The sequence below is a fragment of the Physella acuta genome, unplaced genomic scaffold, assembly GCF_028476545.2.
Source record: "Physella acuta isolate Inbredline_101_S28 unplaced genomic scaffold, ASM2847654v3 ptg002339l, whole genome shotgun sequence".
Classification (NCBI taxonomy): domain Eukaryota; kingdom Metazoa; phylum Mollusca; class Gastropoda; family Physidae; genus Physella; species Physella acuta.
In genome coordinates this window covers 1-13016 of record NW_026733833.1, presented here as the reverse complement: position 1 = coordinate 13016, position 13016 = coordinate 1, and the positions used below count along the sequence as shown (strand labels likewise).

At 39.3% G+C, this 13016-nt stretch overlaps 1 long non-coding RNA gene across 1 annotated transcript in view; it reads right to left on the bottom strand.

The window, feature by feature from the left end:
- LOC131932990 (uncharacterized) overlaps positions 1 to 5156 on the bottom strand; it is a 53646-nt gene extending 48490 nt beyond the window's left edge. The window contains exon 1 of the long non-coding RNA XR_009384786.1: positions 4897 to 5156. This is a non-coding gene — a long non-coding RNA (uncharacterized LOC131932990). The remainder of the gene's footprint in view (positions 1 to 4896) is intronic.
- Positions 5157 to 13016: the final 7860 nt, after the last annotated feature.

Genomic DNA, 13016 nt, shown 5'->3' with positions numbered 1-13016 from the left:
AAAACTGATTGTTCAAAGTGTGCTCTAAAAAGAAAGTCTACAACTATTTTGGTCAAGACAAATAAAAAGTTAAAAATGCAAGTCAAGGAATTTAAAATGGAACTAGAAACCAACAAAGTTTATAAAATTAAACACTTGAATCAAAAAATAAAAAGACTAACTGCACAACTAGAACAACAGAAACAGATAAATGCCCAATTAAAAACAGCCCACAAAAAGCCTACAGCCAAAAAGTCCCCACCCAAATGGTCCCCCCCCCAAAGGTCCCCTACACAAAAGTCCCCTTCTAAAACCTCACCATCCAAGTCCTCACCTTCCAAAGTTTTAAAGCCAGCTGTGGTTAATATAGAAAAACAAAGGAAATTAAAAATCAAAAGCTTAAACCAGGCTAAAAGAAGATACATCAGGATGATAAATTATTTAAAACAGGAATTAAATGAAAAGGATAGCATTATTTCACAGTTGAAGAAAACTGTTAAACAGACCAATGAAATGTACGACTATTTGTTAGCTGAACTCGAGGAGAGTAAGGCAGAAAGACCAGAAAAAAAAATATTGAAAGAGGGAAAGACATACAGTGCAGAGACACGGTTATGTATGTATAGAGCCCTAATTAACAATGTTTCTGTAGGTGCTGCTGGTCAGCTGCTAAAGTTTTTCCTGGAGCAGGAAGCTGGATTTGTAATTGACTGTGTGCCTCAGCAGTCTACAGTGGCTCAAATGGCCTATGAAATAGGCATTTTGGCTGACCTGCAGGTTGCTGAGGCACTGGCATCTCATGACAGCATAACGTTGTCGTGGGATGCCACTTCCATTGACGGAAGTCATATTAATGAAGTCCATATTTCTGCTCCAGGAAAAACTTTAGCTCTTGATGTGAGACCTTTACCAGGTGGCAAGGCCGTGGACTATGTTGAACACATCAGTGTTGAACTTAGAAATGCTGTTAATATTTATTGTAAGTTTAAGAATGTTGAGAATACGGAGGAGATGTACTTCTCACTGATATGCTCAATAAAGTCCACACTAACAGATAGGGCGCCTGTCAATCATAGTGCTGTCACTCAGCTCAGCACTTTGTTTGACACGCACCTTCTGGAATTAAACTGTAATGTTCATGTCCTAGATGGATTAGCTACGGGTGCTAGAAGAGCGCTGGAGGTTGATATGGGCCCTAAGACATTAAACTGTATTTTAAGCATATCAAAGCTTAGGTACAAACAAAGCAGTGGGGACCCATGTGGGTTCAAGTTCAAGGCCTTTTGCAGAGAAAAAGGAATTGTAGTAGGAGAGTTTGTCCGGTATGTGGGTAACCGGATGCATGTCCTGTTTCACTCAGCAGGCATCATCATTTTTCATCTGGATGCCCTAAAAGAGTTTGTAAACTCAGGATCATCCAGTTTAAAAGTAACTATACGTGAGCAGCTAAATGACCCTAGGGTAATAGCTCAACTCACTGCTCTTGGGCTTATTGGAAAATCTATAACTGGGCCATGGATGACTAAGTTTTACTCAGATACCAAGAATTTGGCCATGGTCCCAGTGATACAAAAGGCAGAAAATGTTATGGAGAGATTTTCCAAGGACCCAGAAGAGCTAGTCAGACCCACTGTGAATGTCTTCGATGAGCTCCTTAGTGCTGACAAGGATTTGGTGTTGTCAGCACTCATCAAAATTGGTGAAACCCACAGGGGTGAAGTAAAGAACACTCTCACAAATATCTTGAAGGAGATCTCAATCATATTTAACCGCCAGTTAGCTCGATACACCCATGGTGATCTGTCTGACCCCACCCCCCAGCAGTTGGCACAAGCTTCAACTGCTTCATCGCATAACATGGCATCTGAGCGGATCTTGGGCATGACGGACTACTTGTTGCGACGTGCCCCCCATGCGACTAGTGGATTTATAGATGGTAAGATTAGAGGGAGGGTTAATGACACAGTCGGGTGGCTTTTAAGACTTGATGGACAGGAAAGACAGAAGCTAGTTAAGTTTGCTATTGGTGAGGGGAGTAGGGCGAGGAAACTGGCAGTTGAGAGGAAGAAGTTGACAGAACAGGAGATAAGTCGGAGGCGTTTAGATGATAAGCAGAAGAGAGACAAATCCAACCGTAAGTCAATGGAGGCTGCGGTTGGATCTGCTCTTGATGCTAAAAATCTAAGGGCTGATGTCTTTTCTGCTGCTTCTGCTGTGGTTATGGATTTAGTATCTAAATCTATAGCTACAGACAACCCTGTCTCTCAGCTGTCGGAATCCTTTGTAGGCAGCTTAGTTAGTCATTTATGGGCAGAGGTGGGGTTTGAAAAAATGTATTTTGGTAGGATGGTAGATTTTAGGCAGTTGAAGGCAGGTATTATGTGTAGGATAGCTTATTGGGGGCTCGATGACTTAGAAACAGCTAGTGAAGACTATGACTTGACAATGAAATCTGTAGTAACGGACTTACTGCTAGGGGATATGACGTTTATTAGTTAGGTTGACTGTCCCCAAGAACTGCCTATGTGTCCATGTTATAATGGGCCACCCCTGATAAAGTCTCACTATTGTATATACTTCTTTACTTTGTTGTTTCTCTTTTTTATGTAATATAATTTTTTAATATTTAATGTCCTATTACTTATGGTGCACATACATTTTTACCTAGTTTTTTGTTACATGTGTTTATTTATTTTTACACAGTTATGTGTTTATAGATTTTGTAAAAATTACAGTTGTGTTGCAATACCAAACATTGATTTAAACAATTAAAAATGAAAGTCAGTTTGCCATTCCATATAATACACACCACTGACATATTACATTGTCAGAGGTAAGTTGTCTGGCTAAAGTTTACAATGGCTGACTGCAAAATGTTAATCTGTTTTATACTACATCATGTTGATTCTGAACATCATAGTCAGTTTGCCATTCAATATAATACACACCACTGACATATTACATTGTCAGAGGTAAGTTGTCTGGCTAAAGTTTACAATGGCTGACTGCAAAATGTTAATCTGTTTTATACTACATCATGTTGATTCTGAACATCATAGTCAGTTTGCCATTCAATATAATACACACCACTGACATATTACATTGTCAGAGGTAAGTTGTCTGGCTAAAGTTTACAGTAGCTGACTGTAAAATGTTAATCTGTTTTATACTACATCATGTTGATTCTGAACATCATAGTCAGTTTGCCATTCAATATAATACACACCACTGACATATTACATTGTCAGAGGTAAGTTGTCTGGCTAAAACCATCAAGAGTTTTAAAAATTTGAACTGAAATGAATGTTAGGTATTGCAATACGTCACGGTGAATCTGAACACTGAAGACAAATTAATGCCAACCTTAATGTTTAAAAAACACAAAACTGCTGGTTTATGTATATATTTTTTTTTTATTTTGACTTTTCCAACTTAAATGACATGTACATTAATTACAATTTTTATTGTCTTGAATGTGTAAATATGTACATAAAACATTGGATTTTTTAAGAATTCACTTGTTACTTGTCCTCTGTTTTGCATTGTACAGAAATGCTGGTTCATCAACTTCATTGACATGTATATTGATTACAATTTTATTGTCTTGTATGTGTAAATATGTACACAAAACATTGCATTTTAGAATAATTTACTGATAACTTGATGTCTGTGTTGTGTCGTACAGAAATGCTGGTTCATATAACTGATTTTAAACTTTTTTAACTTCATTGACATGTACATTAAATAAATGTGTATTGTCTTGTTTGTGTAAATATGTACATACATTATACATAGGCCTATTTGATAATTGTAAAATTATACTTGTTTGTTATTGATTATTGTGTCTATTGTGTTGTGTAACTCCACCATTGCCTGGTCCCCAGTCCAGGATGAGAAAGGAGGAGGGGACATTCACAATTGTTTAAATCTAATTTCATAAAGTTTCTTTTATATTTATGCACACTGTTGTGTCACTTGTACCTAAAAAAATGTTAGGTCAATTTACTGAATTTAGTGTAATTATCCTCTATAGAAAGGAAACACCCATTTATTAAAAGGAGACACCTATATTTTAAAATATAGACTCCCATAGTCAACTATCTACAGTTGTGCACAGTGTAAATAATTAAAATACATAAATATGGATCATCTTAAAATTAAAACTATAAGGCCAATTTTTGGTATTTCCAATATCTGCCAACCTTATTCATTAATATTTTTTTTTAAAGTTATTAATCAATCTTGGTTACTTTTAGCTATCTACATTCATTTCTAAGCTATTTTAATATGCTTCTGTTAAGTTTCATTGAAAAATGTTAAAAAATAATCCAGATATCCACTCATGAAATCAGGTCACAGGTCTAGGAGTTTTTTCTTCATTAGCTATGCCACACGGACCCATGACTTTGGAATTTTTTTTCAGTCATAATGACTTTGCACAGAAAGTTTATATATGCTAAATTGACTTAGTTTACCATTGTCCTAGCTATTACTGATACTTTAAAAAAAAAAAAAATATTTTTAATTTTTCATCAAACTGCCTACCCATAAGACATAAGACTTTGTCACTTTGAGTTTAGATTGCCTAGATCAAGATCTGATATCTAGAAGCTTGATCTAGATCTAGATCTAGTATTATAAATCTATGGTTATTTCGCACGGCAGCCATTATGATTATTGACAAAATAATAGAAATAGGCCTCTTAAGTTAAACCCGATCTTACGGATCTAGATTCTCTAGACTCTAGTCTAGATCTATTTTTAAACTACAAGAGTAACAAGATAGACACTTCATTGTGATTAACACTGTAGAAATGTAATGCGTTTATTCTCACACAAAAGTAATGTAGTTATCTAACAAATCAAAATAACTTTAGCCGAAAAAAAAACGTAAATGAAAAGCTTAACTCTACTCACAGCAACGTTCGTCCATTGTGGCTCACCACGCCCACTCGAACAAGCCTTCCGCCTGTTTCGCTTCCAACGCAACCGTGCGCTTTGCAACGGTTCTGTCCTCTTAGGACTAGGCTGTGTCTGATTGCTCTCGTCCCCCCATGGTATCGACTGCTAGTGCAGTGTCTCTAACATTCTTTGCCACGAGAGCACAAACTGCAAGTGTGTGGTGGCTTCATAAGGTCAATATTTCCGCCTAGTCGAAGTATTCTGTGTATGGAAAAAAAAAGCGAAGTGGCGTTAATTTTTTTTTGTTATTATATTTCAAAATACAAATTAGATATCGACGAGGGCGAGAGAAAGAAGGCGAATAAAAACAGCGGGAGCGGGCAACTCGAATGAGCTATAAATAGAAACCCAATGAAAAATCATGTTCTCTGTAGTCACATGACAATCATGTTATCGGTCATTTTGGTGGGTGGGTGCTATTTATGATAAACATAATTTTTAACAAGCAGAAAACAAAAACATAAAAATTGCTTTATAATTATATAGCAATAAAACAGAGTTATTATTTGTAATCTCAAAACAAGTAGGCATACCTTTAGGAAAATATTAAATCATTAAACGCCCTTAACTTTATAATAATAAGATTCTAGATCTAATCTAAAATCTGTAAATACCATCCATAGTATAATATATAAAATTATAAAACTAAACTGAAAAAAAAAATCTAAATCACTAAAGTTTCATTCAACATTATCTAGGCCCTATATATTTTGATATTTACATACATTGCTAAAAAGCCACCGTCTGCTTCTCCGTCGCATCATCACTGACACGGTGATATATAGTCGACTCACTTTTAAACGAGCATCAGTAAATAAATATTATAAATCTACGCCTAACAAAGGTCTAAAGGATAAATGTCATTAGTGGGACTATTGTTGAGATTTGCTTTGCACATCCAACGTGTCATTTTTAATCATGTGCCTGCTGGGTCATAGGTCATGGTAAATATATGAGAAAACAACAACCAATCAAATAAGGGGACAAATTAGGGGAGATAATCAGGTAAAACGACACACAAACGTAAACACAGCAACGTCAAATTCTAATGTCTTTTACACGTGATAGTTAGAAAAGTAACATTTTTTAAAGATTAAATTTCATTTAACCACACATACTATTTCAAACGCCAAATTTAAATTAGAAGCTTTAAAGAAAAATGGCGGCTACTGGTGCGCCACCATACAATCCAAAAGCTTGATCGACTGCGGGTCATTGTACTATCCGCTAGCTACTGACCAACGGTAGGGTCAATGCCCAGGACTTGTGTTAAGCGGTCACAGCAGTGCCGCCATGACTGGTGCTATTAATACACGGTTAAGAAAATTGCAGCCAGTGGGTGGGGGGGGGGGGGGGGTGAGTGCCTTCACCCTTGCTGCAGACCCGAGATTGGTTAAAATATGTTATTATTATTAATTACGTTTAGAAACACGCGAGATGGCACAAATTAGCGCAGTTGCTTTGTAAAAAAAAATGTTGATGTTTGTGGGAAGTCACGCAAAAATAAAACAACAACCCTTAATTGTTTAAATTTGTTTTGAATTTATTTGATTTTGATAAGCGTTAAACGTTCTGACGATGTTTTGCATTTTTTTCTCTGGTGAGGAAAATGCTAATAAGCTAGTTTTTTTTTTTCCATTTAGTTTTATGGCTTTACGAGTTATATGTATCAGTAGGCTGAGGGTAGTAAAGGTCTCTTTTTCACCAGGCGTCAGGTGAAGTAGAGTCACCGGTGACCTCTGTATGAGAAGGCGTAGTGTGGACAGCACTTTGCCTAACCGACTTTACAGTCCCTAACGTAAGTCAGATACCCATCAGGGTTAGGTGCTACCAGAGTTTCTGCCAGGCATCTCTTTCCGAAATTATGTAGAAAATATATACTTTTAAACAGTGTCCGCCGCCAAGGGAAATTTTATTCCCCCAACTCACCACCCCCCCCCCCCCCCTTCGAAAATTTCAAGTGCCCCCCCCTCGAGAAAAAGTATGAAAGAAACACTGGGTGATAAGACATTCACCCGTTTGACCATGCCATCTTTTGTGTCTTGCCTATAAATTTAGTACATCGTTGGTGAAGGGGGTGGGGGTAAGACACGTTGGCGGTTCGTCCGGGGTCGTTTTTGTCTTAGGCCGTTTTGACGCAGGCGGTCCATCCTACACCCATCTTCTACCCCCCCCCCCCCCCCACGCTTAACCCACCATACCACTACCACTTTTAAACTAAGGAAAAATAATGTATCTTCTGCAGAGTTTCTCCCAGGCATTTCTTCGAACGAGATGGAATTTATATAGTAAACATATACTTTTACTAGTGTCGCCCCCCCCCCCCCCTCGGGAAATGTAGACCGCCCCCCCCCCTTCGGAAATGTCGAAAATGTCAAGTAACCCCCCCCCCCCCCCCACCCGAAGAAAAATGTCTGGAAGAAACACTGATCTTCAGCCATCTGAATTCTATTTTTAGAATTTAAATAATCCCACTGCTAAAACTTGTTTTCGCTGTCTCGTTCGTTTAATAACTTTTACCCCACAATTATCAAAATTTCATTAAACTAGTCATTAGTGCCCCACCCCCTCCCCCCCCCCCCATCCTACCTCAACCTGCCATTCCAGTACAGGTTTAACTGGATTACCTGAACAGGTTAAACAGGCATAGAAAGATCCAGAACATGGGAGCTGTCAGCGCTTTCAATAGCAAGGGGAAACGCGTTCATTTCCAATGGGTTTTGTGTTACGTGTTTGCTTTTTAGGTTATTGATAAAAAGAAAAAATTGCATAGGCAACATAGTGTGAGATTAAACGTGTGTGAAATAGCTGACGCCGTGGGAGGTAAAAAAAAATGTTCATTACATTATTAATAAACGTGGAAGGGAATTTGAGGTTTAAGATCTAAAAGTATATGGAGCAGGTGAAGTAGAGTTGACCTGGATTTTCTTTTTTTTTCTTCAATAAAGTATTGTGTCAGCATGTAATGGGCATTTATACGCCGTTGACTCCGATTTCAGCCTGCTTTTCCTTCTGGATTTGCTTCCATAGCCTTTGTCTAACAAACTACAAGTTAGAAGTTCTTTGATTTTGAAGCTGTCTCTCCTAATTACATACCACTTTTCATTCTCCACCGCGAAACGGGTGGGGTGGGGCGGGTAGGGGGAGGAGTAGAAAGGCAGTGCCCAATTTATATATTTTATTCTATTTTTATTCATAGGTGGGCACCAAACACGGTATATATATATATATATATATATATATATATATATATATATATATATATATATATATATATATATATATATATATATATATATATATATATAAGCTCAAAGCTAAGCTGCATTACTTAATTATTCGCAGTCGAAATTAAATAGACTGCTACTGGGATGTACTGACTTATTTAACTGTTTTTCTACATCATATTGTGTTGCACCATAATAAAATGGGAAAGTGGCTGCTAAAAAGTGCCCCGACCTTTCCAAATTAAAGGAGAAGGGGAGCTTTTTCATCAACGTGAATATCTATTTGTAAATTACGGGGTGGGGGGGGGGGGGGCAACGGGGGGGGGGGGGGGGGGGGGGAGAGACGGATGTTAAATTGATAATTTGCCCCGGCGCAGGAGTGGGTCGCGACGCCTTTGGGCTGGGAGTGGGGTAGATTATGTATAGGCCTAGCATAAAACACATTTTTCGAAATAAAATTATTTAAGTTAAATCTTTCTTTCCGCTTACCCCCAACTTCCCCCCCCCTCTCCTCCTCTATTCATTGGCCGCCAAACTCCCCTTTCTAAAAAAACCCAGGCGTAATTAATCACCAATAAATACATCAACATAATTTCGTATAAACAGGAATTTTTCTCCATTTGACAAAGTCACTTTTTCCCCCTTCAAATATTGTATCCTCTTATCAACTTGACACCAATCTTAAACCATAACATATTTTATCACTTTCAGTTAAAACTGTCCCTACCGAAAAAAAAAAGAAAATTTTTTTTTTTCAGAAAATACCGTAAAGGCAATTACCAGATCGCGCACCGGAAATAAGATCTATTCATAGGCCAAAACTCTGAAGTGGCCGGATATTGGGCTTGTGTGTGGGGGAGGGGGTGGGGGGTGGGAGAAGAGGGGGTAGATCTAATTTACAACGTGTTAAAATAAACGGCATTTGGGTTGTAAACTACACGGTGTTGGCACACTGACGGAACTCGTATGGGGGAGGGGGTGGCTCTTGGACAGAAAGAGGTGGGGGTGTTAGCAGTCATATTGAGGGGTGGGAGTATTAGTAGTTATAAGAAGGGGAGGGACTTTGGGGGTGGGGGTGTTAGGACTGATACTGAGGGGGAGGGTATTGTTAGTAGTCAGTGGCGTAGCGAGGTCGGGTGTCACCCGGTAAGGCACTCAATGGTGACACCCCCAAGAGGGTCGCTGACCAGTTTACGATTTGAACCCCCCTTCAAACTTTCGATTTGCACCCCCCCCTTCTAACTTTGGAGTTGCACCCCCCCCCCTCAAACTTTCGATTTGCAGTCCCCCCTCAAACTTTTGATTTGCTCCCCCCCCCCCCTCAAACTTTCGATTTGCACCCCCTCAAGTTTTTCTCTATATATTTTGCTATTTTTTGCCTTGGTGTCACCCCCCTAAATGATGTTACCCGGTGCGGTCCGCACCCCCCGCCACCCCCCCCCCCCCCCCCCTCGCTACGCCTCTGTTAGTAAGGATACTGAGGGTTGGGAGTGTTTGTACACAACCAACACAATGGTAGGTAAAAGATGTAAAGGGTTAAACAGAATCATGGAGATGGGTGTGTGTGGGGGTGTGAGGGGGGATGCACATTGTTGTCACTTAGATAAATTGGTAGGGGGGGGGCAGTGTGTAAACTCACAAGTGTGGGGTGTCAGGGTATAATCACAATATCAAAGGATATGAGGGGGTGAATAATCACACAGGCGAGTGGTGGGGGTGTAGGAAGGCAAGCAAATTTTTTTTTTTTTAAACCCAGCTATTATACATAGTTTAATTAACAAAAAAATATTTTTCTATATTTCTTAGCTAGTAGATAGTTACAAATTCACTATCGAACTAACTAGAAGCAAGTTCTACAACTCACTAGAAGCAGGATCTACAACTCACTAGAAGCAAGTTCTACAACTCACTAGAAGCAAGTTCTACAACTCACTAGAAGCAAGTTCTACAACTCACTAGAAGCAGGTTCTACAACTGCCCAGAAGCAGGTTCTACAACTGCCCAGAAGCAGGTTCCACAACTCACTAGAAGCAGGTTCTATAACTCACTAGAAGTAGGTTCTACAACTCATTATTAGCAGGTTCTACAACTCATTATAAGCAGGATCTACAACTCACTAGAAGCAGGTTCTATAACTCACTAGAAGCAGGTTCTACAACTCATTATAAGTAGGTTCTACAACTCACTAGAAGCAGGTTCTATAACTCACTAGAAGCAGGTTCTATAACTCACTAGAAACAGGTTCTACAACTCATTATAAGCAGGTTCTATAACTCTCTAGAAGCAGGTTCTACAACTCACTAGAAGCAGGTTCTACAACTCACTAGAAGTAGGTTCTACAACTCACTAGAAGCAGGTTCTATAACTCACTAGAAACAGGTTCTACAACTCACTAGAAACAGGTTCTATAACTCACTAGAAGCAGGTTCTACAACTCACTAGAAGCAAGTTCTACAACTCACCAGAAGCAGGTTCTACAACTCACTAGAAGTAGGTTCTATAACTCTCTAGAAGCAGGTTCTACAACTCACTAGAAGTAGGTTCTACAACTCATTATAAGCAGGTTCTACAACTCACTAGAAGTAGGTTCTACAACTCACTAGAAGCAGGTTCTATAACTCACTAGAAGCAGGTTCTATAACTCACTAGAAACAGGTTCTACAACTCACTAGAAACAGGTTCTATAACTCACTAGAAGCAGGTTCTACAACTCACTAGAAGCAAGTTCTACAACTCACCAGAAGCAGGTTCTACAACTCACTAGAAGTAGGTTCTACAACTCTCTAGAAGCAGGTTCTACAACTCACTAGAAGTAGGTTCTACAACTCATTATAAGCAGGTTCTACAACTCACTAGAAGTAGGTTCTACAACTCACTAGAAGCAGGTTCTACAACTTACAAGAAACAGGTTCTACAACTCACTAGAAGGAGTAAGTTCTATGTTGCACTAGACAATTAGCTGGCAAAAAGAGGAATGAAACACTTTATATTACAAGGTTAAAATATCAAGAGCCATTCGATATAAGACAATTACATCTCCCATAGTTTAATGGTTTTGTTCAATGCAGTCAAGATAGATTTCTATATTTACTTATATCAATACACAATTCCTCACAAAAACAAAGCTGGCAAGCTAAAGTAAAAAAATTCATCACATACAAATAGCGAGATCAAAATTGTATATTTTAAGACACAGAGCTTCTACATTACCATGAGTTTGGCCCTTATAATATTCTTATAAGATCGCGGAGATAAAAAACGGTTTTGTCATTGAATGAGATAAGCCTGGTTAAAGATAACTTAGGACTCGAAAGGGGTTGAAGCAAACTTTAGAATGACATTGTTGAGTGGAAAATAGGTAAAGTGAAGATCATATTTTGAACCTTGCGGGAAATACGGTACTAGAGAGCATATGTTTATGTGACATGTGTAAATACAGGGATAGTGTGGTAATTAGCACGCCCACCCCTAATTTACTTCTTCTTACGTAGATCAGGTACCCATCATAGCTAGGTTGTCCTCTGACTAGAGTCCGGGATCCGAATTCCAGACTTCTTGGGCAACTGTCATCTCTTCATTTCTCGACCACGCAGTCCCATAGTAATGTAAAACATATAGTTTTGTTTTTGTTGCATTTAAAACATATAGTTTTGTTTTTATAGAGCCATTATTTTAAGACTAAGGTGGGGGAAGGGGGGGCGGCGTGGTTGGATAGTAGACCGCTAACCCTAAAGTCTCAAGTTCGAATCCTGGACTCATGTCTTTGAAACATCCCACAAACCACCGGCTATGATGAGTGCATGACTCATGTTATGGAAAGTAAAGGAGGTTAGATCACTTTATATGCCGATTTCACTGAAACAATTGAACTCTTCTTCACCTGGACTGTCAGGTTCGATAAGTCACTTTACTTAATATAGTGAGACCAAGGTAGAAAGCAATAGTTATTGAGAACACAGAAATAGTGCTGCTAATCAGCGTCAAAGACTGAGAGTTAACTTTTCAGTTTTAACATATCATGTTCGTTAACAATGGAGCGGGGGGAAAGTGGGGGAGGTGTCATGACACCTTGCGATACTGCACCTGTTGCACCCCATACCCTCCCCTCCCACCCCCGCCCCCCCCCCCCACCTAATGACCCAATTGTATTCAATACCGCACTTCATACAATATTCTCCCTTGTGACAACAAAAAACCATGGCAATAGCAATATAATAACAGCGCTGATATTGGGTGGAATACTAGATCTAGCGGTGACCAACAGGAAACGGCGCACTTCATAGGGTAAATACGGTACTAAATTTACTTGCTAATACATTTTAAATTGGACGTAATCGGCCTTAAGGAGCTTCGACTAGACTTGTCGGATGAAGTTTTCTAACATTTTCTCGTAAAGTACAAGGACTTAGCGATATCACTTTCATGGGGGGGCTGTAATTCCGGCTTTTGGTGAAGGTTTACATGGGCGCTGTAGATCCGGCTTCTGGTGAAGGTTTACATGGGAGCTGTAGATCAGGCTTCTGGTGAAGGTTTACATGGGAGCTGTAGATCCGGCTTCTGGTGGACGTTTACATGGGAGCTGTAATTCCGGCTTTTGGTGAAGGTTTACATGGGAGCTGTAGATCAGGCTTCTGGTGAAGGTTTACATGGGAGCTGTAGATCCGGCTTCTGGTGGACGTTTACATGGGAGCTGTAATTCCGGCTTCTGGTGAAAGTTTACATGGGAGCTGTAGATCCGGCTTCTGGTGAAGGCTTACATGGGAGCTGTAGATCCGGCTTCTGGTGAAAGTTTACATGGGAGCTGTAGATCAGGCTTCTGGTGAAAGTTTACATGGGAGCTGTAGATCC